General features: G+C 35.1%; 1 protein-coding gene across 1 annotated transcript in view; it reads right to left on the reverse strand.

The window, feature by feature from the left end:
• Positions 1-26,803, reverse strand: part of GUCY1A2 (guanylate cyclase 1 soluble subunit alpha 2) — a 340,934-nt gene that overhangs the window by 37,480 nt on the left and 276,651 nt on the right. The window lies entirely within an intron of this gene.

Consider the following 26,803-nt stretch of genomic DNA (forward strand, 5'->3'; position numbering starts at 1 on the left):
GGCTATAAAAGAATGCCTGCCCTTTGATCCAGCCATACCATTGTTGGGTCTGTACCCCAAAGAGATAATAAATACACAGACTTGTATGAAAATATTTATAACTGTGATTTTTGTGGCGGCAAAAAACTGGAAAACACAATAAGCACATGAGAAAGTGTTCTAAATCTCTAATAATTAGAGAAATGCAAATCAAAACAACTCTGAGGTATCACCTCACACCTAGCAGATTGGCTAAAATGAAAGAAGGGGAGAGTAATGAACGCTGGAGAGGATGTGGCAAAACTGGGACATTAAAGCATTGCTGGTGGAGCTGTGAACTGATCCAACCATTCTGGCTGGCAATTTGGAACTATGCTCAAAGGGCTATAAGAGAATGTCTGCTCTTTGATCCAGCCATACCATTATTGGGTTTGTACCCAAAAGAGATCATAGATAAACAGACTTGTACAAAAATATTTATAGCTGCACTCTTTGTGGTGGCAAAAAAATGGAAAATGAGGGGATACCCTTCAATTGGGGAATGGCTGAACAAATTGTGGTATATGCTGGTGATGGAATACTATTGTGCTCAAAGGAATAATAAACTGGAGGAATTCCATGTGAACTGTAAAGACCTCCAGGAATTGATGCAGAGTGAAAGGAGCAGAGCCAGAAGAATATTGTACACAGAGACCAGTACACTGTGGTAAAATAGAATGTAATGGACTTCTGTACTAGCAGCAATGCAATGACCCAGGACAATTCTGAGGGACTTATGGAAAAAGAATGCTACCTACATTCAGAGGAAGAACTACAGGAGTGGAAACACAGAAGAAAAACAACTGCTTGAACACNAATAAAATAAACTGGAAAAAAAGGGTTTGCCCTTCTATTGGGGAATGGCTGAACAAACTGTGATATATGCTGATGATGGAATACTATTGTGCTCAAAGTAAAATAAACTGTAGAAATTCCATGTGAACTGGAAAGACCTCCAGGAATTGATGCCACGTGAAAGGAGCAGAGCCAAAAGAACATTGTACACAGAGACCAATACACTGCGGTAAAATAGAATGCAAAGGACTTCTGTACTAGCAGCAATGCAATGATCCATAAAAATTCTGAGGGACTTATGGAAAAGAACTCTACCCATATTCAGAGGAAGAAGTACAGGAGTGGAAACACAGAAGAAAAGCAACTTCTTGAACAAATGGATTGAGGTGGACATGATTGGGGATGTAGACTCGAAACTACCACACCTATGCAACTATCAACAATTTGGAAATAAGTCTTGATTGATGACACATGTTAAAACTATGAGCGGGATCTTGGGGGGTGAAGGGGAAAGTAAGAACATGAATCATGTAACCATGATAACTTTTATAAAAAATAAAAATTATTAAAAAAATCTGACAAATCTCTAATTATTCAAATATACAAGGAGCTAAATCAATTGTACAAAAAATCAAGCCATTCTCCAATCAATAAATGGGCAAGGGACATACATAGGTAATTTTCAGATAAAGAAATCAAAAGTATCAATAAGCACATGAGAAAGTGTTCTAAATTTCTAATAATTAGAGAAATGCAAATCAAAACAACTCTGAGGTATCACCTCACACCTAGCAGATTGGCTAAAATGAAAGAAGGGGAGAGTAATGAATGTTGGAGGGGATGTGGCAAAATTGGGACATTAATGTACTGCTGGTGGAGTTCTGAACTGATCCAACCATTCTGGATGACAAATTGGAATTATGCACAAAGAGCGATAAAAGAATGGCTGCCCTTTGATCCAGCCATAGCATTGCTGGGTTTGTACCCCAAAGAGATCATAGATAAACAGACTTGTACAAAAATACTTATAGCCGCACTCTTTGTGGTGGCAAAAAAATGGAAAATGAGGGTATGCCCTTCAATTGGGGAATGGCTGAACAAATTGTGGTATATGCTGGTGATAGAATACTATTGTGCTCAAAGGAATAATAAACTGGAGGAATTCCATATGAACTGGAATGACCTCCAGGAATTGATGCAGAGTGAAAGGAGCAGAGCCAGAAGAATACTGTACACAGAGACTGATACACTGTGGTAAAATTGAATATAATGGACTTCTGTACTAGCAGCAATGCAATGACCCAGGACAATTCTGAGGGATTTATGGAAATGAATGCTACCCACATTCAGAGGAAGAACTACAGGAGGAGAAATACAGGAGAAAAACAACTGCTTGAACACATGGGTTGAGGAGGACATGATTTGGGATGTAGAATCTAAATGACCACCCGCATACAATTATCAATAATATGGAAATAGGTCTTGATCAATGACACAGGAAGAAACTAGTGGAAATGCGTGTTAGCTATGGGGGGTTTTGGGGGGAGAGAGAAAGAACATGAATCATGTAACCATGGAAAATTTTTTTCTAAAAAATAAAAATTAAAAAAAAATAAAGTTCTGACAGCAAAGGTGGAGGGATTGTGGCAAAATTTGAATGTAGGACTGGAACTCAATAGAGAATTTAGTGCTGGAAATAGAGTCATCACAAATGACTGGAAGGGAGTTTATGATGTGACCAAGAAGCTAAGTTTAAGGAGGGAAAAAGAAAAGGCAAAGGACCGAAGCATGGACAACATCCATTTTTAGAGGAATGATCCATGGATTATGATAGAGTAAAGAAGACAGGGAAGGATTGGCCAGAAGGACAGCCAAAAGAGCAATTGCACAAAATTCCAGGACTGACTCTCCTAAGGAATTCAGTGGTCATAGTAGTTACATCTCATTTAATCGTTTCAATCTTGTCTGACTCTTCATGACTCCAGTTATGGTTTTCTTGGCACAGAATACTGAAATGGCTTGTCATTTCCTTTTCTAACTCATTTTATATATGAGGAAACTGAGGCAAACAGGGTTAAGTGACTTGTACAAGGTCGCACAGGTAGTGTCTCAGGCTAGATTTGAACTCAGGAAGATGAATCTTCCTTATTCCAAGCCCAGTTCTCTCTCCATTGTGCTACCTAATTGTCCCAGATACATCTTATTCTCCCTTAGAACTGAATCTTCTCCAAAATTCTGACTTTATTATTTTGGGGTTTGCTCTGAAGATGTACAGGCATAAGAGTGTGACAGGTCATAAAAATAATCAAAAGACAATGCATTATGATGGAAAGAGAAATTTATTTTGAATCAGAAGATCTGTTCGGGTAGCTTTGACACTTACTATCTGTGTTTCCTTAGGGGACAAGATATTTATATTCTCTAAGCCTTGATTCCTCCCCAGGAAAATAAGCAGATTGAGTAGGTGATCTCTGAGATCCTGTCCAGTCCTAAAAATCTGATGTCTTCAAAGGAAAAGAAATACTTCTTCACCTGCAGTTCACACATGCACTTACCACTAAAACAAACATTATGACCTCTCTTTTGGTAAGATGGATCAGAAAAGTATAATGAATGACATTACTGAGAAAGGAAGTTTCTTGCCTCTTTGTGTGGTGGAAAATGAAATGAACTAAGAAATATGCAATTTCATCTAATTCCTGTCACTTACTGACTGTGTGACTTTGGGAAAGTCAATTAACCTTTCTGAGTCATGGTTCTTCAAAATTATGTAATAATCATATGTTCTGCATATATAGTGGGATTTCAGGGGTCTAGAAACTATGTCAATGTACATGAAAGTATTTTATAAAGTTGCAAGATCCACATACATACATACAATGGAGATAAATTGAGGGGAATTACTTCTTGCCTGAGCCACATTATATAGGTAAGTAAACAAAGAGAGGTCATAGGCTAGAAACAGGACTCTTGATCTCTTGGTCACACATGCTCCAGAACAGCTGAGACTAAAGGATGTAGAAACCAGAATAGGGATATTATAGACTATCAGTTCACTGAGGTCAATGTGGAAGAGAGAGAGCAGGTGGACTCAGTAGAGTGTTGGACCTTGAGTCAGGAAGACCTGAGTTCAAATATGGCCTTTGACACTTGCTAGTTGTATAATTATGACTAAATCTCAACATCTTGCATCCTCAGATTCCTCATATTTAAAATGGAAATAATAAAAACACTTGCTCAGATTTTTGAGAAGATAAAATAAAACAACGTATCTAATGTGCTTTGCACATTACATGCAAGCCATAAATTTTAGCCTTAATCTTTGTCACCATCACTGAAGACATTCTGAGAAGAAGGAATTATTCATAACAATTTTAAAAGTTAAGGAGAACTAGGTGGCTCAGTGGATATAAAGACAAATCTAGAGATTTAAGGTCATGATCTCAAATCTGGCCTCAGATACTTCCTACTTGTGTGATCCTGGACACAGTAACTTGATCCCAATTGCCTAGCCCTTGCCACTTATCTGCCTTGAAACCAGTATTTCTATCAATTCTAAGCTGAAAGTTTGTTTTTTTTTTAAATTACAAACCTAGATATAGATAACTCCCTCTCTCTGATGTCACTATCCCTGATGCCACAGTTATGGAAAGAAAGGGCCAATATATATCACCTCTGTATTGTGAGCCCTAGGACAACTGCGGGGATAAAAACCTATCCCATAGTAAGTCTGGCTGTGGCCTATCTCTAGCTCCTAACGACTCTGCATTTATTCAACATTTTGTGTTTTATATAAATTATCTGGATAAAATAATATTTATTCACTCCTTTTCCTTTCCCATTCCCTAAGAAAGTCAAACCTACAAAATTTCGACCTATTCTTGATGAGGTATTTTCTAAGGTAAATAAAGTTGAAAAGTATGATGGGTACAGGGACATGGAGGAGGAAAAAGGAGAAAAAGTTTTTTTTTAATACATCCATAAAATTCTTTGTTCAGAATCAGAGAAATAGTAGGACATCTTATCATATTTCTCCTGTGTTTCTATTTTCAGTTACAGATACACCAGCCTATTTCTATGCCAAATTAACCTGTGTGATACAGATCTGCCTAAGGGAAACTCAGAACTCCGAGGCCAAAGCTGTCAATGGGGACTTCCTTCCAACACAGAAATCTTTCCAAAAAGGAGGCACAGCAGAATGAATGAACATTGCAATGACAGTTTTCACAGTCTCATTATTTTCTGCTCTTCATTTTAAAATTATTCCCTTCTCTATGTCTCTTTCCTAAAGCCAGCAGGCTTCTGTTATTACAGTGTCAGAATGAGATGTGTCCCAGACCTGATGCTGAAGATAAAGAAACTGAGGATGTTGTTGTTGTTGGGTTTTGGGAGGTTATTTTTTTTATTTAGTCCATTTCTTAGAAGGCTATGCAAGAGGATATGATCCCTGAGGATCAATAGGTAATCCAGACTCATATCCTGTAATGGGTTGAGATACCAAAATTCAGTTGTATTGGAATTTAGGGAGATCCTACCAATTCCTTCCAAACTGAATCATCAAGCTAAATTTTGTTTTTGACAATGAACTGTGATTTCCTTGGAAAGCTGCCTATGTCAGAAAATCTGGTGACATAACCATCCAGATTTCCAGAGAATATAGTGAAACAACATAAAATACCAAAAGGCATTTTATATTCCTCCCTCACTTGAGAAAGTCTTCTTGGGCTAACTATAACCACAAGATTTTAGTTATATAAAGAAGATCCTTTAAATATATTGGAAGTATGTTAAATTATGAAATAGAACTATAGAGTCAGAAGGGATCTCTAGGGTCTTTTGGCCAAAACTCTACCCAAAATAACACACCCAGCAAGCAGTCATTCTGCTTCCATTTGAAAGACTAGATTTCTGACTTTGGAAGGCAGCTCATTCGCTTTTTGGACAGCTCTGACTACTAGGAAATTCTTCATATTGAGCTAAAAATATTCCTTCCTGTAATTTCCATCTACTGGCCATTCTTCTATCCCAGTTATTCCCAAAGTGGGTGCTACTGCCCCCTGGTGGGTGCTGCAGCGATCCAGGGGAGTGGTGATGGCCACAGGTGCTTTTATCTTTTCTAATAATTGCTATTAAAATTTTAAAAAATAAGTTCCAGGGGGCTAAGTAATATTTTTTTAGAAAGGGGGCAGTAGGCCAAAAAAGTTTGGGAACCACAGTTCTATCCTCTGAAGCAAAGAAAAATAAGCTTAATCCTACTTCCACATGACAACCTTTCCAATATCAGAATTTTTAATTTCTCCGACCAAAATTAGCCCAAACCTTCATTGAAGTAAAGTATTTTTTGTCTGTTTTCCAATTAACTTCATGAGGGAGAAGGAATAGACATATTAAATATTTAACTTTCTACCCCACCCTCCCAAGATAGCCTGTAGGGTAGATCCTTGAGTTAGTACACAATAGCCTAATCTTTCTAAATCTATTATCATGTACAAGTAAGCTGATATTTTGAATAATAATCCTAAATCACAGATGCTCAGTCATCAAAGACTATGTCTATTTCGTTCAGTTTTCCATTTACTACTTGATAAGGTCAAAAAACGAGGTACATACAGTTTTAGAAAGAAAAAAATACATATGTGGTTTCAAATAAAGTCTTCTCCTTCTTAATGTGAACCAAAATAATAGCACTGGAGTTGAGCAGTATACAATATTCAAGATGGTGAAAAGCCAGACCAGGAACCCAAGTCTCCTAAACCATGGTCCATGAAAAACATTAGAGTTCCTAATACTTAGTGCCCTTCACAAACTGGATACAGTCTTCATTTCTGACTTTACTCTCCTTGACTCCCCTAAACAAATTGCTCTAGCCAGACTTGATGGCTCTTTTAGAAGATTCTTACCTACAGTGTCATGAAGCATTCAAAACAAGAGATGGATCTAGAAAGGTCACATCTAAAATAACATGTTGAAATCTGGGCATGATATTTAGGAAATACTTCAACAAGTCTAGAGGATAGCCTTATCTATTTCAGGACTAGTTGAAAAAAATGGGCAGGTAGAACTTGAAGAGAACTCACGGACAAGAACTAGAACCTGACTTTGAACTCTTTCAAGTATTTTTGTCATAAGAAAGAAGGAATAGGCTTGGTTTCAGAAGGCAAAACTAGGAACATAGGCTATAAGTTTCACAGGGACAGACATAAGCTCATTGTAAAGAAAAAATGAACTTTCTAATAATTACAGTTATCTCAAAGTAAAGCAGGTCAGCTGAGGCAATAAGGGATTCTCCATCATTAGAGAAGAGCCTAGAAAAATTCTTGTCAGGAATTTAACAGAATTCTTGTTCAAGAATAGGTTGAACTAAATGAGCTAAGAAATTCCTTTTTTGTGTTTTAACTATTCAATTTGTTTTTACATTTAAATATACATTTAAATCTCTTCCTTCCCAACCTGGCCCCCATTAGAAAAGGCACAGTTTGACAAAAAGATAGGCATATACATAAAACAATACCCTATTTATTTCTATTTATCAGTTCTTTCTCTGAAGGTAGACATATACAAGTCATTCTTCAAACAACATTTGTGTTGTTGTATAAAATGTTCTCTTGATTCTGCTTGTTTCAATAATAATTTCATGTTTTTCTAAAATTAACTTGTTTGTCATTTCTTACAGTACAGTAGCATTCCACCATAAACATATGCCACAACTTGTTGAACCATGTCCCAGTTGATGGGCATCCCTTCAATTTCCAATTATGTGCAACCAATCCCTTTTAAACTATACAATACTGGGAGCAGCTGGGTGGCTCAGTGGATTGAGAACCAGACCCAGAGATGGGAGGATATAGGTTCAAATCTAGTCTCATACATGTCTGAGCTGTGTGACCCTGGGCAAGTCACTTAACCCCCATTGCCTAGTCCTTACCACTCTTCTGCCTTGGAACCAATACACAGTATTGATTCTAAGATAGAAGGTAAGGAATTTTAAAAAATAAAAATATAAATATAAACCATACAATACTATGTAGTAATTCTACAGCAGCTTATTTTTCATCCTGTTCCCCCAGCATAACCAAACACATTGTGGACTTTTCCTTTTTGAACTTTTGCTCATGTCCTGCCCCTTACTCTGTGATTTTTGTCCTGATCCCTATCTTTTATTTAAAATCCAGCTTAAAACTCATAGCCTCCATAAAAAGTTTCCTGACCATCTAAGTCTAATGATCTCTGCTGAATTTTCATAGACAGCATTTAACATCTACTCCATTGGTTTGATACTTATATATCACTGGCTTGAAATTCCAGTTATCTATCTATGTATCTTTCTATGTAAACCTATATCTCTCTACCTAGTCTCCAACTAGAGTTTAGATTTCATTCTATAAGCTTCATGGTACACCTTTTTGGTCCTCTATCTTACTCTTGAGAACCTATTAGGATATCCTGGCAAGTAGAAGATATTCAGTAGACATTTAGTAATATTGTATGAATATCTCAGGAGTATAAAATAAAATCCTAGAAACTGAGGTTCACACAACAGGCAAATCAATAAAAGTCCATGTCTATATTAGTGTCAACTTTGACTTCTGATCAAAATCATAAATTTCTTAAAGACATAGAACATTAACTGTATAAATACCTAAATTTAGTCTGGACCTATGATATTAAACATAATGAATAAATGTTTTATTATTAAATTTACAGGATTCAATTTTAACTATTAAAATAAGTATTTTGCTACACTCATAAGATTGATCATAATATGTTTGTCAATAATATTTCAAGGGTATATGACTTCATAAGTATTGCTGGAAATCATTCCACCCATTCAGATTACAATCCACTGTAGTAACTGAATACTAAGAAGTTACCTAAGACAGTGATTTGCTAAAATATCTCACAGCTAGTAAGTGATAGAGGAAGGATTTGAACTCAAGTCTTCCTAACTCCAAGTCCATTATTCTACCCACTATATAACAGGCTGGTTACACTTAGGAGATTTAAAAAAAAAACTAGAATTTTATTAATCATGTGATTACTGAGGAGCCAATGATGTACTCAATACTATGCTTGATGTTTTGGAAAGAAAAGCATACAATGTGGTTTTTGACACTAAGGATCTTATAATCTGTCAAGGTATCGCAGATATCTTTCTCTTCCACATTAAAAATAGGATTCTTTCAATTGTCTTTCATTATTGATTGTGTTTCTCTGATAAGGAATATTCACCAATGTTTCACAGGCTTGTGAATTTCGAGCTAAAGGCATCTTTCCTACTTTCAAACAGCTTAGGACTCTCAGGAAGAATGCAGCCTCTTCACGTATAACATAGAGCACAAGATTTCTCTTTTCCACATGAATTTGAGAAAAATGGCCACCTGGAGAAGTCCCTGAGGATATGTGACATTTCTCCATGGGTGACTGGAAGCTGTAATGTATCTACCACCAAAACGTTACTTTCACTATGCACATGCATGGATACAAAACCCCTCCATAAAATCTTTTAATAATGCCTGTTTGCTTTGAACATTGATGACTATAGATTAATTATATTTCATAGACCATTTGGAAAAACTGGGCTTAATTTCTATTCTAAAGAAAAGAAATTGAAGCCTTAAGAGCTCCCCTTCCATTCCAGAGAAAGATGCTGTACATAACATAGCTGGTGATTCTGAAGAAATATCAGAGGATATTAAAGAAAAGTAATTTCACGTATCTCCTTCTCTACTGTAATACTGGGGTTTTTTGAACATTTAATTAGTATAATTTTTCTTTGAGATAGTCTAATATGTTTATGGATCAATAGTCTTATTGAAAGTTATTCTTTTTCAGTGAAATGGGTCAAAAACTATCTATGCTGCCCATTCTCTGCTGACCTTGACAATATCCTCCTAGAAATCCAGGCCACATGACTAGTCTATTGACCATGATGTATTCTGTTCTCTTAACATTTCAAGAATATCAGTTGTCTCCTAAGTCTGTCTACCAGTTATCTCTTGTTCTTTCTATCTTATTTTCTGGCTATATATTTCTATGATTCTATGATGATATTCTTTAAAAATAAACCTGTGCAATTCCTTATTTATCCATCCTGTTGGCTTCTGTTTTTATCTCTACTACAACTATGGAGATGGATATGATTCAGTTCCTCTTATATGATGTCCATTCATATTCATTGGACAAAGATATCCCATCTTGAATATCAACAACTAAAGAAGGCTATAGACAGTCCAAAAACTGCTTGATTCTTGCCATCTTCTGCTTCCCTTTCAATCATTCTGCCATCATCACTACAAAAGTAGAAAAGACACCTGTGGACCTCTTTGTATTTTTGTTGTTGTTGTTCCATTGGTTGCCATGTCAAATAATTCATCACCTTGTGGCTGAATGTGCTGGCAAGGAAACTGTTCATACTTAACTGGGCTTATCTTTGGAAAGCAGCCAATCTATTGCTTTGTAGTCATACCTCTCCAGTATACTATAATCTGCCAGAGTTTATGTCCCACTGGCAGAGCACTCACAAATCTGGGGCTATGTGGAAGCACAATATAATACAATTTTATGACCTTTTCCCCCAGTATTATTATAGTAAAGAAGGCAGGGAGTTGAACTATGAGTAGAAAAGTCAGCAGGTATTGACAATAGTCTTGGTAGGACAATAGCCTCTCTTATTGGTCTGAGTTGCGGGCATCCAGGAGATAAAAGTTCTCAAGCATTTCCAGCATGATAGCATCTATCAAAGCTTGGACTCCACTGGCTAGGCCTTTGATGAGCCAGGATCAATTCTATTCTATGATGAAATATGACATGAATTTTGCTCACCAGGACCTTCTTCATCCAGAATTCCTACCCATCCTTACTTGAATGGTACCTTCTTCACAAATTCTGTTTGATGTCCCCTGCCTTTTCCCTCCCACCATTATGTAGTCATTCACTCATGTACTTAGGTGTCATTTTCTGCTCTAATTAGATTTCTCTGCAGTATTTTCCCACCTAGATGATAAGCTCTGTGAGGGTGGAGGCCCATCTTAACTGAACTTTCTGTCTTTATAACCTACCAGAATGCTCTTCATGGTAGGTACTTAAAAGATAAGTAAAAAGACAAAAATAAGTAGGGCAGCTGTAGCACAGTGGATAGAGTAGATGGAGTCAAGAGTTCAAGTCCAGTCTCAGACACTTGCAAAAATGTGTGACCCTGACCAAATCAACAACCCTGTTTACATTTTTTCTCATCTGTAAAACTAGTTAGAAAAGGAAATGGCAAACCGCTAATCGCGGAGAGTTGGATACAACTAATCAACTAAGCAACAACAGAAAGATAGAACTCTTCTGAAGGACAGAAAATAGGGTAAAGACAAAGGATTTGTTGCTGCTGAGAGGTATAAGAAATAAAAGCAGGAAAACAGGTCATTATCACAAAGGGGGATGATCTTGACATCTTCATTTTGCTATCCCAGTCAGAGGTCATAAGAAATATTCTAATTTTAAGTAAAATAGTTTCCCAGAGACTATAGACTTATTACCATCATGAAGACAACTCATTTAAATAGGCTGAGTTTCTGGTTCCTGAAATTTGTAAAATGGAGACAGTAATCCTTAGAGTAACTACCTCATAGGTTTAGGAAAGATGAAAAGGGATGATACATATAAAGCTTTTTTTGTGAATTTTAAAGTGGTGCTGCTGGTAGTGGTGGTTAGAATTATTCTTTGCCTGGGGCACTTTGGCTCACTTTTATTCAGCTTCACTTGGATGTTTTGACTACTATCTCAGGCTACAGACAAAAAAAAATCTCAGTCCACCCTAGTCAAAAAGAAGCTTTCTAGCCACCACACCTCTGGGTTAAGGAAAGACAGCATATTCATAGCCCTAAAGAGCTGAAGCCCAGATGAGCTACATAGGTGAATGGAGCCAACATGCTCAAAAAATCATTATATAGTAGAGATGTGCCCAACAGGGCATGATGATATCACAGGAAGAGAATGGGAAGTTGAATCAGCAAATATTTATTGCATATTCAACTTATCAACACTGTGCTTTGCACTAGGAATATAAATATAATTTTAAAAAAGAGTTTCAGTCCTCTATGAGCTTATAGTCTAATGCAAAACATGTAAAAAACAAGGTTAAAATGTGTGGATATGAGGATGGAGGAAGAGCAAGCAAGGTGGGGAAAGAAGTCCAGACTCAGGAGGAGAGTCTAGAGAAGAATCAAGGAATAAAACATAGCTGAACCAAATCATTTCACTTAAAATGAAGTTTCTAGGAGGAACTGATCATTCAAAGAAAGGGACAACAGGGGAAGAGTAAAGTTCTAGGGCAGTGAAGGCAAACCTTTTAGAGTGAGTGCCCAAACTGCACCCTTACATGGTATGCGAGCTGCCCCATTACCCCAGACAGGAGAGGGAGGAAGCACTGCCATTGGGCAACTAGGCAGAGGGGTGGGTCATGTAAGAAATGTCCTCAGGCATGGTAGAAAGGAGGAGGAAAGCAGCTCCCTCTGTCACCTGTGCCATAAGTTTGCTAACATGGTTCTAAGGTGAAAAGGCTGTTGGATCATGGTGGAGAAAGAAGGTCAGCTAGCCAATAGTGGAGCCCAGAGAGAAATGAATGAGTGAACGAACCAGCAATTCTGAAGCAGTGAAAGCATGAGTGGATTTTGTCATATGTGTGTTCTGGCCAAATATGTCTCCTATGTGTATTCCCTCCACATATATTCTTTGGCCACACACGTTCTTGGTGTGTACTCCTCCATGCACATTCCATGCTATGTGCATCCTCTCAATAAGTGCTTCCTGGTTACATATGTTCCCTGAGTGTTTTTATATTTGTGTGTGTGTGTGTGTACCTGTGCATTCACATATATATGTGTGTGTATATATATATATATGCATATATACACCTATTTATATAGATTTGTATATATACACAAACATGTGTGCATATATACATGTATATATGGTAATATGGGAAAGCCTATGGGGAAAGAGGAGAAGATAATTTCTTGTCAATTTATTTATAATGCCATTCTATTAATTATATTGCTTTTAAATATTAGCTTCCCATGCACATGGATAAGTATTTATAAATTACTGTTTTGAGCAGGTGCTGGTCCAGGGAGTTTCTTCAAACTTGGAATGGATTTTCTTGGGTTCCCATTTGATAAACAATGGCCCTAAGACTAAAAGGCATTTTCTGAATTGACTGAAAAGGACCCTCATTAAAATACACTCTTATTTAAACATTAATTCCACTGATCAACTTATAGGAGTTTTGACAATAAAACTCATTTACAAAAAAAAAGAAAAATCTACCAGGTACAGAGTAATAAAAATGACAATATTTCTATAAATAATCATAAGCATGTATATAGTGTTTTAAGGATTGCAAAACACTTTCATTAATTATCTCATTTGACCCTAATAACAACTCTGTGAAATAAGTGCTAATATTATCACTGCTTTATAGATGACAAATCTGAGTTTAAAAGATTTACCTAGAGTCGCATAGTTAGTAAATTTCTGAAGCAAAACTTGAACTCAGGACTTCCTGACTCAAATCTTATGCCACCTAGCTTGCTTATGATACAAAATGAAGTACTAAAATTTCTATAAGGTCTGTTACTAACAATGTATGTAATCAAAACTGCCCATTTCATCTTCTTTACAAAAGATATTTTCCTCCTCTAATTGTTCTTGAAATGACCTTTAATATGTAGATCATGTATCCTTCTGAAGTTAAGCTTATTCTCAAAATATTTTGTTGGCCAATCATTTCTTTTAAAGTCCCAAATGAAGCCTTTCTCTATCCTTTAGTGGGTTATGACTGTCAGTATGCAGACAAACATATTTTTGCCGTACAGTCCTTACTGTTCTCGACTTCTGCAAATTATACATTAAAGTATAAATATTAGCTAGAAGAAAATGTTTAAACATTGCTATATGTGATTAATTTATCATTATGATATAAAACATAAATAGACTAAAAAATCAATGTCCTTTAAAAAAGCAGATTGAATAGAAACCTCATAGCCTGAAAGAGTTAATGGAGTTTTGCCAGATTTTTAACATAGAACAGAAATTGACTGGTATTAGAAGATCCTGATTAAAAATGTATAACCTTGGGGCAGCTAGGTGGCCACCTAGTGGGTTGGGAGCCAGGCCCAGAGATGGAAGGTCCTGGTCAAATTTCTAGCTCTGTGACCCTGGGCAAGTCACTTAATCCCCATTCCTTAGCCTGTGTGGCTCTTCTGCCTTGGAACCAATACAGGGTATTGAGCGAAAGACAGAAGGTAAGGGTTTTATTAAAAAATGGATCACCCTGTTATGACTTGCAAGAAAGGCAAGTTGAAGCCATCAATCATTCCTTATTAGGGTAACTGTTTGCCTACGTCTGGGGAACTCCTCAATCCTTCCTTGGCATGGATGAAATTTCCTAGTAACTCACACCCCCTTCTGAGGCATGGCTTTTTTTGCAATCCCCAACCCTCTCCACATTCCAATGGAAGAGGGAAATAGAGGACCTCTACCTTCCCTGTCTTCCTTAGACGTGTGGTTATACCAGTTCTTATTTACCAAATGTATCTTAGTAAAAATAATTTGCTCTCTTTCTTTCAGGATACTCACTAAAAACGTTTTTAAACTTTCATCTTTTTAAAATACGTAGCTCTGAAACTCCAGCCAATTTGCATTGGCAAACTCTTAACTTTTTAAAACTTCCATAATCTAGAACTCTGTACCTTCCAGGGTAAGCATAATTAACAAATTAATTAATGCATCTTGAATGAATGAACTGAATCAAAGATAACATAAACAAAGTAGAAGATAAGAAATAACTAAATGTCCAACTACTTTCACTAGAAACCAGGAAAGTATTGAGTAGATTTATCTAAGAGATAGAAAGGATCATTGAATCCTTACAGAAAAGGGAAAGCTTTAGATGCCTGTAAACCATGATAAATCTGTTTTTCCTTGCCCTGGGAGCTAAAAACCTCTGATTCTATTCTTCTCATTGGTACTTGTTTATAATACTGGATCTGTCACATCCCCACTATCTACAATCCTTTTCATGATTATTCATTTAATTGTTTGTTGGTTACCTCAAAATGCCCAGGATCTCTTTTTCCCCTTTCCTTTTCTACACTAGAGAAGGCATCATTTAACAACAACAAAAAAGTGTGTGTGTGTGTGTGTGCGCGTGCGGTTTTTGTGTGCATGTATAAATTATGTCTTTCATGTTTGTATTTATCAGTTCTTTCACCAGAGCAGAATATTCACAAAGTATTCTTCAAACATTAATTCTATATCTGTTTGCTCATTTTGCTTTTTATAATTTCATGTAGGTCTTTCCATTTTTTAAACTTAATTTATTCACTATTTTTTACAGCACAATCATATTCCATCACAATCCTCTGACATAATTTGTTCAGTCATTCTCCAATTGATAGATCTCCTCTCAATTTCCAGTTTTTTGCCACCAAAGAGAGCTGCTATAAATGTATCAGAATATGTAGGTTATTCTCCTCTTTCTCTCTCTCTCTACAATCTTGACATCCCCATGATTCTTCAGGCAGGCTTGATCCTGTCAGGTGTTTGTGGCATTTTTCAGAAGTCACTCTTCAAGGCTCCTCTCATGCTCTTACCATTTACCCAGCATCTTCCTTGCTTCTTACTTGCACTGGTTTCCTATTGTTTTTGGTTGTTGTTTTTTTCCTCTCCACTATTCCCAGTCCAAGATTAGAATTAAAGACAGGACACAGGAGTCTGAGTAACTGCTTAAGTAACAAATCTGTTCCCTTTCCCTCTGACTCAGGATTCCCTTCCCTTTGTGTGTATGGCAAAGCCTATATTCATATTCATTTAGAAATAATTATTATTAAATTACACAGTTGGAAAAACAATTTCCTTTTTGACATTCCAACATATGGAACATTAAGTTCCTAGCAAGGCATCAAATATTCCATGGATAGGATCTATTTATAGTGATGAAGGAAAAGATGGAAGAAAGCAATAAATTATTAGAAGGCAAGAAAACTTCTTTCACTTTTCTCTGTCAATGTTAGATTTTAATTCTGAAATTTATTTTTTAAAACTACATATTTTTCCTTATCTAACATTTGATAATTCAAGCACAATGAAAAAGGTGCCATTTTGATTCAGTTAAATAAACATTTATCAAGTATCTATTACGTGCCAGGCATTTTGCTAAGTACTGGAAATACAAAAAAAAAAAAAAAAAAAAAGCCGAGAGTCCCTACTTTCAAGGAGTTCATCATTTAAAGTGCCATGTACATTTAGATTGTCTTTATTTCAACTGCTAATGATATTAATAGCATTAGATTTCATATCACATCACTCAAGAGAATTATAGAATTCTCAATGGTCAAAATTTATTATTAAATATGTTAATATCCTTAATTGTATGATAAGACAAATGAATTTCTTCTTTACAATTTTCTTAATCATGACTCTTGTAGATAGCTTTATCTTAAACCAACACAGCTAATTGCTTAAAATTTCGAAGGTCCTAGAAATTCATATTTTGTGACTAACTGAAAAATATTATTAACTGGCATTCCTTATGCACTGAAGATAATATTCTTTCATAAAATGCCAATATTAATAAATATGAAGACAGAATATGCTTTCAGTAACTGAATACTATAGTTATATATATCATGAACATTATTTTTCTAATACTAAAATCTGATCATTAGTATTTATGAAAAGAAAGTCAATTGAGCAAATATTTTGGCAAATAATTCCAACAAAAATATTTTTAATTGGTATATATACAGTTATAGATGCGATTTTTTAAAGATATTTAGAAGAGTCAACCCAACCAGTTAACAGCAAACTATATCTGTGTATATTCTGAAAATCAGAATACCCCTTTTACCTTCTTAGAATTCCCTTCTTAATTTAAGCCCTGATAAAATTGTAACTTACGATATACACGATGGCAGGGCAGAAGGCAGAATATATTAATTTTCACATGCCCCCTCCACCTCTCAAACTCCATTCCCAACTGGAGCCGAGGTATAAATACTTTGGCCACAAAACTTATAGGAAAAGACTGATGTTGGGAAAAATTGAAGAGGGAAGGAGAAGGGGACAGCAGAGGGTGAAATGGAGAAATGAGTGTCATGGAACTAATAAACATGAGTTTGGACAGATTTTGGGAAATAGTGGATGTATAAAAGGGCCTGACATATTATGGTCCATAAGGATATGACTAAAAGACTGAACAACAGCATAACTTCTCAAAATATCAAATAGTCTATAAATGCCAAGCATGCAGAAGTTTTAAAGAAAAATAGCAACCTTAGGTATTTAATGATATTCTTGTTTCAAGACAATAAATGTTTTTTAAATGCTTGCTATGCACTAGGCACATAATACAACTAGTAACTAAAAGTATGAGACATAATTTGAATTCAGATCTTCCTGACTCAGTCACACAAGATCACACAAATAACTCTAAATCACACATAGACATTAATGGAAGATTGAGTTCTAAGTCTAGACTTCTTGACTTCAATATTCTTTCTATTACCCTATGGTGGCAGCATAATTATAGCTGATATTTCTGCTGTTATTTCAGGACTGATCATTTGCATTGAATCAGAAGACAGAGGAAATTTAGAAGACAGAGAAAATTATTCTATGCAGACTTAAAATTGATTAAATATTTTTAAAAATATGAAAGGCTGAGATTCTAAATAGGGACTGCAAAAAATAGGAATGCAAATAAAGTAAAATAAGGCAGATAAAAGTGACTAAAATAAAATGTTTATCTTATCTTCATTACTATGAATTAATCTCTGTCATGATATACAGAGAATATTATGGACCCCCTTACCATTACCAGCTTTTACTTAATTTAATTACCAGCTGTGTCCATCCTTTTGATTAGGAGCTTCTTAAAAGTAGCTCTCACTTAAAACAATGGTATTTATTTATTCAAATACCTCATTCTCCACTTCTTAAGAAAATTAAAATAAAAGAAATATTTTAAAGCAGATCAAGCTCTATATTTGCCAGAAAATTTTTGAATAAATAGCCATGCAGTGCAGCACAGTGGATAGAGAGTTGACTCTGAGGTAATAGTCTCATCTTCAATCAATCAATAAAAATATTAACATTTATTATATGTCTTCCAGATACAGTGACTCTGAATCTCAGTATAGCCACTACCTGCATAAATTTGGACAAATCATTTAATATTTCTGTAATTCTCAATTCCTTCATCTTCAAACGAGAAAGTTCAATTAAATGGTCTTGAAGATTCCTTGTAGCTCTAATTATGATTCTTATAATTATAAACAACCACTTTATTAACAGATCACTTTATTGGGAATTATTAATAAACGAAAACTTGTGGCTTTGCATTTCTCTTTCAGAAAATTCTTAGATAATATAAATTTTGTACTTAGGAATAAAATATTTTATTGTATTTATTTTATTCCTGTTGTTCAGTTTTGTATGACTCTTTATGACCTCTTTTGGGCTTTCCTTGCAAATATACTGGAGGAGTTTAACGTTTTCTTCTCTAACTCATTTTACAAATGAGAAAACTGAAGCAAACAGAGTTAAAGTGATTTGAACAGGGTCACACACACAGCTTCGAAGTGTTTCAGGCTAAATTTGAAGTCAGGGCTTTTTAACTGGAGGCCCAGTGCTCTATCCTCTGTGCCACCTTGATGCCCAATTTTTTTCCTCCATTGTTCATAAACTGAACTGGAATGTGCCCAAGATGTACTTCAGAATTATAATACTGCAAATCCTTAGTTCTAGTTTTCTAACCAGAGCTCCTTTTCCAGATAGCAGAATAATAACTAGGAGTTTACCTCATCTATATAATGAGGAGGTTGGACCTGATATTCTTTAAGATACTTCTAGATAGATAAATAGTCTCTATGATTGTATCAAGATCACTTCCCTTTAGTTTTCAAAAAACATCTTCTCTTTATGCTAAGTCATATTAGCAAGGAGAACTGTATGGTCTGAGTTCATTGCATGGATTCCATTGCATGCAATGTCCTGAGCAAACAAGCACAAGGTAGCTGTCTTCCTTTCCTCTTATTCAATGCTCTATCTAGATCCTCACTCCAAGGTTTCATTAGTTGTGTTGCCTGAAATTCTTGACTTCCTCATCTCCCTCTGCCAGGCTCCCTGCCTTCCTTCAAGCCTCGGGTAGAATTCCTCCTTATATAAGAAGCTGTTTCCTATACCACCAGCTTTATATTAATGCCTTTTCTCCATTAACTGTCTCTTATTTATCCTGTATAATCTTCCTATAACAGGCAGCTGCATGGTCATGAAAGACACAATTATGTGTGTGTGTGTGTAGACAGAAAGAAAGTGTATGTATGTGTATGTATAGGCACATATACCCTTATGTACATGTATTTGACGAAATATAATCACTCATGAGTTTAAATTTTAGGGATCTTATGTTGCATATAGTATAAAAGATAAACTTTTCCTTTTAAAAAAAAATCTTTAGCTTCTGTCTTAGTATCAAAACTAGGTATCAGCTCCAAGGCAGATGAGTGAAGAACTAGACACCTGGGGTTAACCTAAGTAACTTGCCCAGGATCACACAACTAGGAAGCATCTGAGGCCAGGTATGAATCCAGTATTTCTCACATCCAGGTTTCGCTCTCTATCCACTGAACCATCTTTGCTCTCTTTCTCACCAGCTTGCAAAACTGGTCTCTTCTCTGTTCCTCACAGGTGGAACTCTCTCTCTTTTCCAGGTCTTTGCACTGGTTACCACCATCCACTCCCCTATTTCTGGAATGTACCCCTTCATCATCTTTGCTTCCTAAAGCCTCTCTTTCAAGACCTTTCTCAAGAACTATATTCTATATGAAACTATTGCTGAACCCAATTTTTCTTTCCCTCCCTCCCCCAAAATAGCCTACCTTGCATTTAAGCTTTTTATATTTATTCTCAACATACTTATTTTGGGGCAAGTGGTCTATTGAGTGTCAAATCAAGGATAGATATTGATTCATTCTTTATATCTTGAGCTTAGCATAGTGACGACAGGCACAATACATATTTAATAAATTGTTATGGATGGTATAATTCTGTTTTGGAATCTGGCCTTGAATTAGAGTAATCACGTAGATGAATGTGCTATTGTCATCACTGATGTGGTATGTTTCTGGAAATGTCTTCAAAGGAATTCAGGAATTAAAAGGAAGGCAACCCTGACTCTTACCCAAATGAACCCATTCATTTTATCCATCTTCTACCTTGAATCCTTTAAAGATACTTTAAAAAATGGCCCAGTTCAACACATTAGCTTTTGATGGAATTCTTGAAACATGGTCTCCATCATTATGACTCCAATCATTTTTTCCTTATAAGACCTAAATCTGCCTCTCTGTATTTTCTATTTGGATTGGAAAAGCCAGGCTTTTGAAAATATGTTTGTGTCACATCTATCATTGAAGAAAACAAGAAAGAATTGTGCTAAATAAATTTATCATGCATGAAGAAGACATTTAAGACTGTAAAAGTAAAAGATTAGATCATGTACTAGGAGACAAGAGTTTAATGTTTAGATAACTCATGAACTTTGAGATAAACTAGTTTCTCTGCCTTGTCTTCTTATACTTCTAAGAAGTGTTTTAAACTACTAAATATAGTACCAAGGTCACATTTTCAAACTGTTCCCTTGCTCTAGTCATTTAATAAGAATTTAAGATGATAAGAAATATACACATTCCTGAATTATTGCCATGGTTTTTTTTAACCCCTATATTTCATCTTAGAATCAGTACTGTGTAATGTTTCCAAGGCAGAGGAGTGGTAAGGGCTAAGGCAACAGGGGTTAAGTGATTTCCCTAGGGGTATACAGATAGGAAGTATCTGAGATCAGATTTGAACCCAGCATCTCCCACTCTAGGACTGGCTCTCAATGCACTGAGTTAGTTGTCCTCTATTGCTGTAGGTTTCACAAAATCATAAAAAAAGAAATTAGAAAAGAAGAAACATTGAAAAATCAATATCATCTATCCAGTTACTTATGTGTGTACCTATTGTATCCCCTAGTCGAATATAAGCTCATTAATGGTAAGGACTGCCTTATTTTTGTCTTCAAAATCCTCACACTTGTCACAGTGTCTAGCATGTAGTAGACACTTAATATATATTAACTGAATTTGGTCAATTGACTAATCTCAGATCTTTGAAAAATTTCCCATAATATATTGTTACTTCTTTGCTTTTTTTTCTATTTTTAATACTTGAGTTACATTCCTTCTTAAATTTCCTATAGTTGACAGTTTATGCCTTTACAAATGGGCAATATATCATTTTTAAACCAACCACAAACTTTTATTTTCTAGTTTTTTGTGTATCTGTCCTTTTTTCCCTCGTATGGTTACAATATAGATTGTAAATTTCTTCATGGAAGTAATTATAGAATTAAGATATAGAAGGTACATCATGTATCATTTAGATCAATTATTGGTTTTTAAGCTTTTTGGTCTCAACATTTTCACTATGCTTCTCACTTTCACACTGTTCTTACTTTTTTGTTGTTGGTTGTTTATTTTTTTGGTTTCTTTATGCTTTGAAAATTGTGAAAGATCTCCCTAAAAGCATTTGTTTACTATAATTATTCCTCAAAATATTTGGTTTACAATTTCTTTCTTTAAAATAGGGAAATTTCAAGCAAATGAAAACACTCGTAATATTTGCCCCTAGGGAGACTAAGGCTGGCTGATTTCTTAGTCTTAGCAGTTGTGAACTATAGTTAAGCTGATTGAATGTCTATTAATGAATCTGTCACCAATCTGGTGAACTCTGGGGAGTAAGGGCCACTAGTCTGCTTTAATCATTTCTCTCATAATAATCAGAATGGGCCTAGGTCCATGAGATAAATTTCAGTCTAGGTGATAAAGGGAGCCTCTAATTTTTAAATAAATAAATGATATAGAGAAGTTTCTATTTGTTATAATTCTTCTAGGATATTTGGCAAGTTAAAATAATATGTAGAGGAAATTAGAGAAACAAATGTAAATTCTAATTCCCATGAATATTAATTAATTTTTACCATCAAATAAATAATGAATCAGACTTTCAATCTTTCAAATATTGTTCTTTTATCATGAGTATATAAACTTATATATACCAAAATTCCTTACTCTGGATAACAGTGTGTATTAGTATACTTTTTTCAATTTAAATACATCAAAATTGATAAAGACTATTGACTTTTTATATTTAGTTTTCTCATAGAATATGCAGTTATGCTTTTAATTGAATCAGTTAAAATCTTAATTTATTACATGGAATCTGGTAACATTGTCTTTAAAGACCATGCTTTGAGACCACTTTATAAATATGACTCTTGAGAAAGATCCAAGATGGCTATTTCCATAGTTAATTCTCTTTATAGAATATGACACCTATTTGTCCTAAATGTTACACCTGGAGCACTACAAATGTATCATAATTCTAAACTGATTTGTTTGATACCTTACATAAGTGAACCAAAAGGCAGCAAGTCACTAATATTAATAATCAAGCAAGGGAGTAAACTATATGAGTTTATCATCAGATGTTGCTTCCCAGGTGCCATGTGCATAATAGTCACTGCAGATCCTTTTTATCATGCTATAAACTTCCTATTTATTGTAGTATATCACTAATCTATTCCTTGGTATAACTCCAAGTACAAACTCATTAGGTACAGAGATATCTAAGGGTTGAATATTACTTAAATTATAAAAAAAAATATGAAACCTATAGCTTGAGAGCCTCTTCTATCCAGTATCTATTTGGAATTTCTTCTCTTTGGTCACAATCCCCACATTCACAAGATTCACATATTCAAGAAATCATGGCCACACAGTTTATTGAATAGAGTGAAATGTGATAGAAAAAAAAGTGACATATTGCAATATGCAATCTTTTTCTTCAAACTATCTTTCTAAGCCTACAAGTTTAATTCCTGGTTCTTTGAGAAGGTTCAGGGGAATTTCTAAACTGCACATGCTTACAAAATCTTAGAATGAAAATAGGGAGATTTAGATTGGGAAATCATTTGAAGTTAGGAGTTCTGAGTTGTAGTGTCTATAAAGCTTAAAATGTGTCCAATTGAGTCAAACATCAGGGCAGGGTGTATCAAATTTGCAGGGTGCAAAGAGAAGGAAAGGAAAGGAAAGGAAAGGAAAGGAAAGGAAAGGAAAGGAAAGGAAAGGAAAGGAAAGGAAAGGAAAGGAAAGGAAAGGAAAGGAAAAGATAAAAAAATAATAGGCATAGTCTCCTGGAAGTCTGGAATTAGAGCCCCCGATAAGAGACTACAAGAAATCAGAGGAAAAACTAAGAGAAGTATTGCCTTTTACTTTAAAAGCTTAGGTAGTCAAAGTAGTTAATAGTTTTGGGATTTGGGACCATCTAGATACCCAGAAAATTCTTTCTTTTGGCCTTCATAGCATTATGGAATCTCAATTTCAAAATCAACTACCATTCATTGCATGAAAATGAGAAACTTCATTGCCAGTGTATGTGTAAGTTTGATGATAATGAGAATTACCTAGATGATGGGAAAGAACAAAACTCATAATTGGTGGAAGAAAAGAAGAGGGATAAAACTGCATACGAGTGCACTGATCTTACAGGCCCTTTGTCTTATGATTTGACTTTGTTAATAGCTTCATAGTTATCTTTCTGTGCAAGAAAAGATTAGAAGCAGCTTCACTTCTGATGATGCGTCAAAAATTTTGTTTCATTCTTTCATCTATAAAATGAGGGTCCCTTCCAGCCTTGGATGGCTATGTGATGACCTCCTGGGGAAACTTTCTCACAGAGATGAAATGCAGTGCAAAATAGCTGCTATGAGAAAATGCAATATTATAACAATGTTCAATGATCCTTTATTTCTCATACTAATTCCCCTGAACTGTAGAAAATCTTTTAAAAAAATAATACTTCAACTTTCAATACAATACTGTGTGTCTTTTCAAAAATAATTAGTAAACAATTTTAATTGCTATGGGATAAATTAGATAATTGGTACCTTGGTGAATAAAGTACCTATTGAAGCAGAATAACTTCCAAGAAATAACAGACTGGAAAACATTTGCAAGGACAGGGCTAGAAGCAGATTGTTAGGCTTGGTGTAGAAATAACTACAAAGAATTCACAATGCCTGGGGCAAGCATCTTTACCACCTAGATAAAAGGTAGAAGTAAGGCCTTGAGTGAAATTCCTTTTGTTTATCTCCCTCAAAGATTCCTGGCTTACTGTTGTTGAACCAGTCTTTTGTTTTAGGTGTCCTATGATCATGGCCTACTTGGGACATCTCTGAAGGAAAACAACATCTTTATTTCATATTTCCAGGAAGCTCAGAGGATCAAAAAATCAGATGGACAGATTGATCAGGAGTTAGAGTAGTTGTTTCTAGGACAACAAAACATTTTCATCAAGAATGTAGTAGAACTAGAGAGTAGAGTGTTGTTTTTGTTTGTTTTTATTTAAAATGATTTTAAGGAAAAGAAAAAGGAAAAAGATATGGGATGTTCTGCTAAAAAATTGTATAGTTCACAAGCATTTATAGGCCACCCAGGGACAGTACAATGGGGACCAAAAGGCAAAAAAGATCTAGTCTCTTAAATTAGTTCTTTCATATTTTAATTCTCATCTGGGACATGTATCCAAAACTACTATTTTTCATATACCTACTAACTAAGATTTCTCTTTGTGTTTGTTAATCTAACATTTCATCTTCCTAAGTGAGAGGCCATTATTTATACTATAGTCATCACCAAACTGGTATCCAAAGCTTTACACTTCTGAACAGTCTTCAAGGCACCTTGAAAAAAATCTTTTGAAGGTATGTGAGGTGGCTCTGATTATAATTCTCATTTTGACAAGCATCACTAATGTAATTCCTAGAAAATTTCAAGTTATAGGAAGTGTAGGTATTGGAAGATTCATGGGAAACACATGAGAGAGGGGGCAAGACAGACAGACACAGAGACAGAGAGGCAGAGACAGATATAGATAGAGAGAGAGGAAAATAAAAATCAAGATCACTCTATATTTTGATTTTTCATTAGGAACTAACTCTAAGCTAACCAAGTTGGAAAGAGAAGGAAAAGATACTGAAAACTTTTGAGAAATTCTGGTAGTTTACTAAGGCAAAAAGTCTACTCTTTTGAAGTATAGTGGAATTTAATTACAGATAATTTTCTACATGGGTAACCTGAGCCATATTTATAAAACCATCACAAAAATCACTTCTTAAAAGAAAGAAATAGTTTCTTTTGTTTACCATTCCATACCCACCAAAACATAAAAAATTACCAGAACCTTTAAGATAGTGAAAATTAATGTTCTTCATTATGCTAACTTGAGAATCAGTCAGGTATTTAAGAGGCTAATACTGTGCTGGGGGTACAAATATAAAGAATGGAACAATCCTAATTTTTTAATAAATTTATTTCCTAATGAGAGAGAACCTGAATATTTATCTTAAGTAGATCTAAGGTAAGAAGAATATTATCAAACAAATGGTCACTTGTTTTTGGTCTGCTTTCTTTTATTACACAAGTAATATGGAAAAGTTTTGCATGATGTGTACCTGAAAACTTTATTAAATTGTTTGCCTTCTGTGAAGATAGGATTACCTATCCCCTTGCCTAGTTTTAGCTAATCAAATGAAGAACTTAAAGTGCCCCTACTTACCATTAAGTATGAGAGTTTACAAGTCACTTACTAGAGTAAGTGACAACTGCAAAGGCCACTGCCCTCCCCCACCTTGGCCAGTGCTAGGCAAACTGAAAGACTGCCATTGGTGTCTGAGAAGAAGGAGGAATGATAGAAAGTGACAGGAAGTAGCATGGAAAAAAGGGATATAAAAAGAGACCAATAGGGTCTAGCATGCATTCCCTTCCTGGCATTTGGAGAGATTGGTTGTGGAGATTCCTGCTTTGCCCTTTGGAGGAGGCTGTGTTGGTGGAGTCCTGGCTGAAGACACCACCGGAACTTCTGGCTTGAAGAGATTCTTGCCTTGGTGGCTCTACAAGGAGACCCTCTCTGCTCATTGGCACTTTGGTGAGACACTCACTTCAGCATGGATTCTGTGGAGAGACTATTCCTTGGATCCTGCATCAGCTTGCTGGTGAGTGACTCAGACTTCCATGTGGAGATTAGAACTCTGTCAGGAATTGAGCTGAATTTCATTGGATCAACACTTAGGGTAGTCTAGGCAATTCCTTACCTCTTTCTCTCCTACATTTCATACTTCAACTCTTTATGTACCTTGTTATGAAAAAAAGCTGCATTAACAGTTTTTTCTGACTTAGGGATTTTGGATATTTTGAATTTGGCCAGCAAAACATAAAATTTATAACTCCCTTATTTAGTCAAAACCCCAATTTAACCCTTACACTTCTAATGATGAGGGAGAGGAAAGAGGAAGGAGAGAACTTGGAATTCAATATTTTTTAAAAAGAAAAGTTAAAATTTTTCTTATATATAATAGGAACAAATAAAAGACAAAAAATGCATAAGTGGTCACAAGATAGAATTATTCTTAAATTGTATTTCATATTTTTACTGAACTCAATATGTGCTTATATATATTAGTATATGATATATGTACATATGATTTATTATATTATATACATATCAACTTGATATACATATCAAGTTCAAGAAATATATAAAATGTAACTTAAGGACAATTCCATACTAGATAGATGGACAAATAGATATGCATATTTTATGTCAAGAGAAAAAGAGATGCGTGTATATGTGTGTGTATCTATCTATATGATATATAGAGATGACTATATATAGACATATATATCAGCTACGTTGCAGAGAGGATAAAGCACTAGCCTCAGAATTATGAAGATTCATCTTCCTGAATTCAAGTTCAGTCTCTGACACTTACTAGCTATGTGACCCTGGGCAAGTCACTTAACCCTGTTTGTCTTAGTTTCCTCATCAATAAAATGAGTTG

This window comes from Gracilinanus agilis, chromosome 3 (genome assembly GCF_016433145.1).
Source record: "Gracilinanus agilis isolate LMUSP501 chromosome 3, AgileGrace, whole genome shotgun sequence".
In the NCBI taxonomy this organism is placed as follows: Eukaryota; Metazoa; Chordata; class Mammalia; order Didelphimorphia; family Didelphidae; genus Gracilinanus; species Gracilinanus agilis.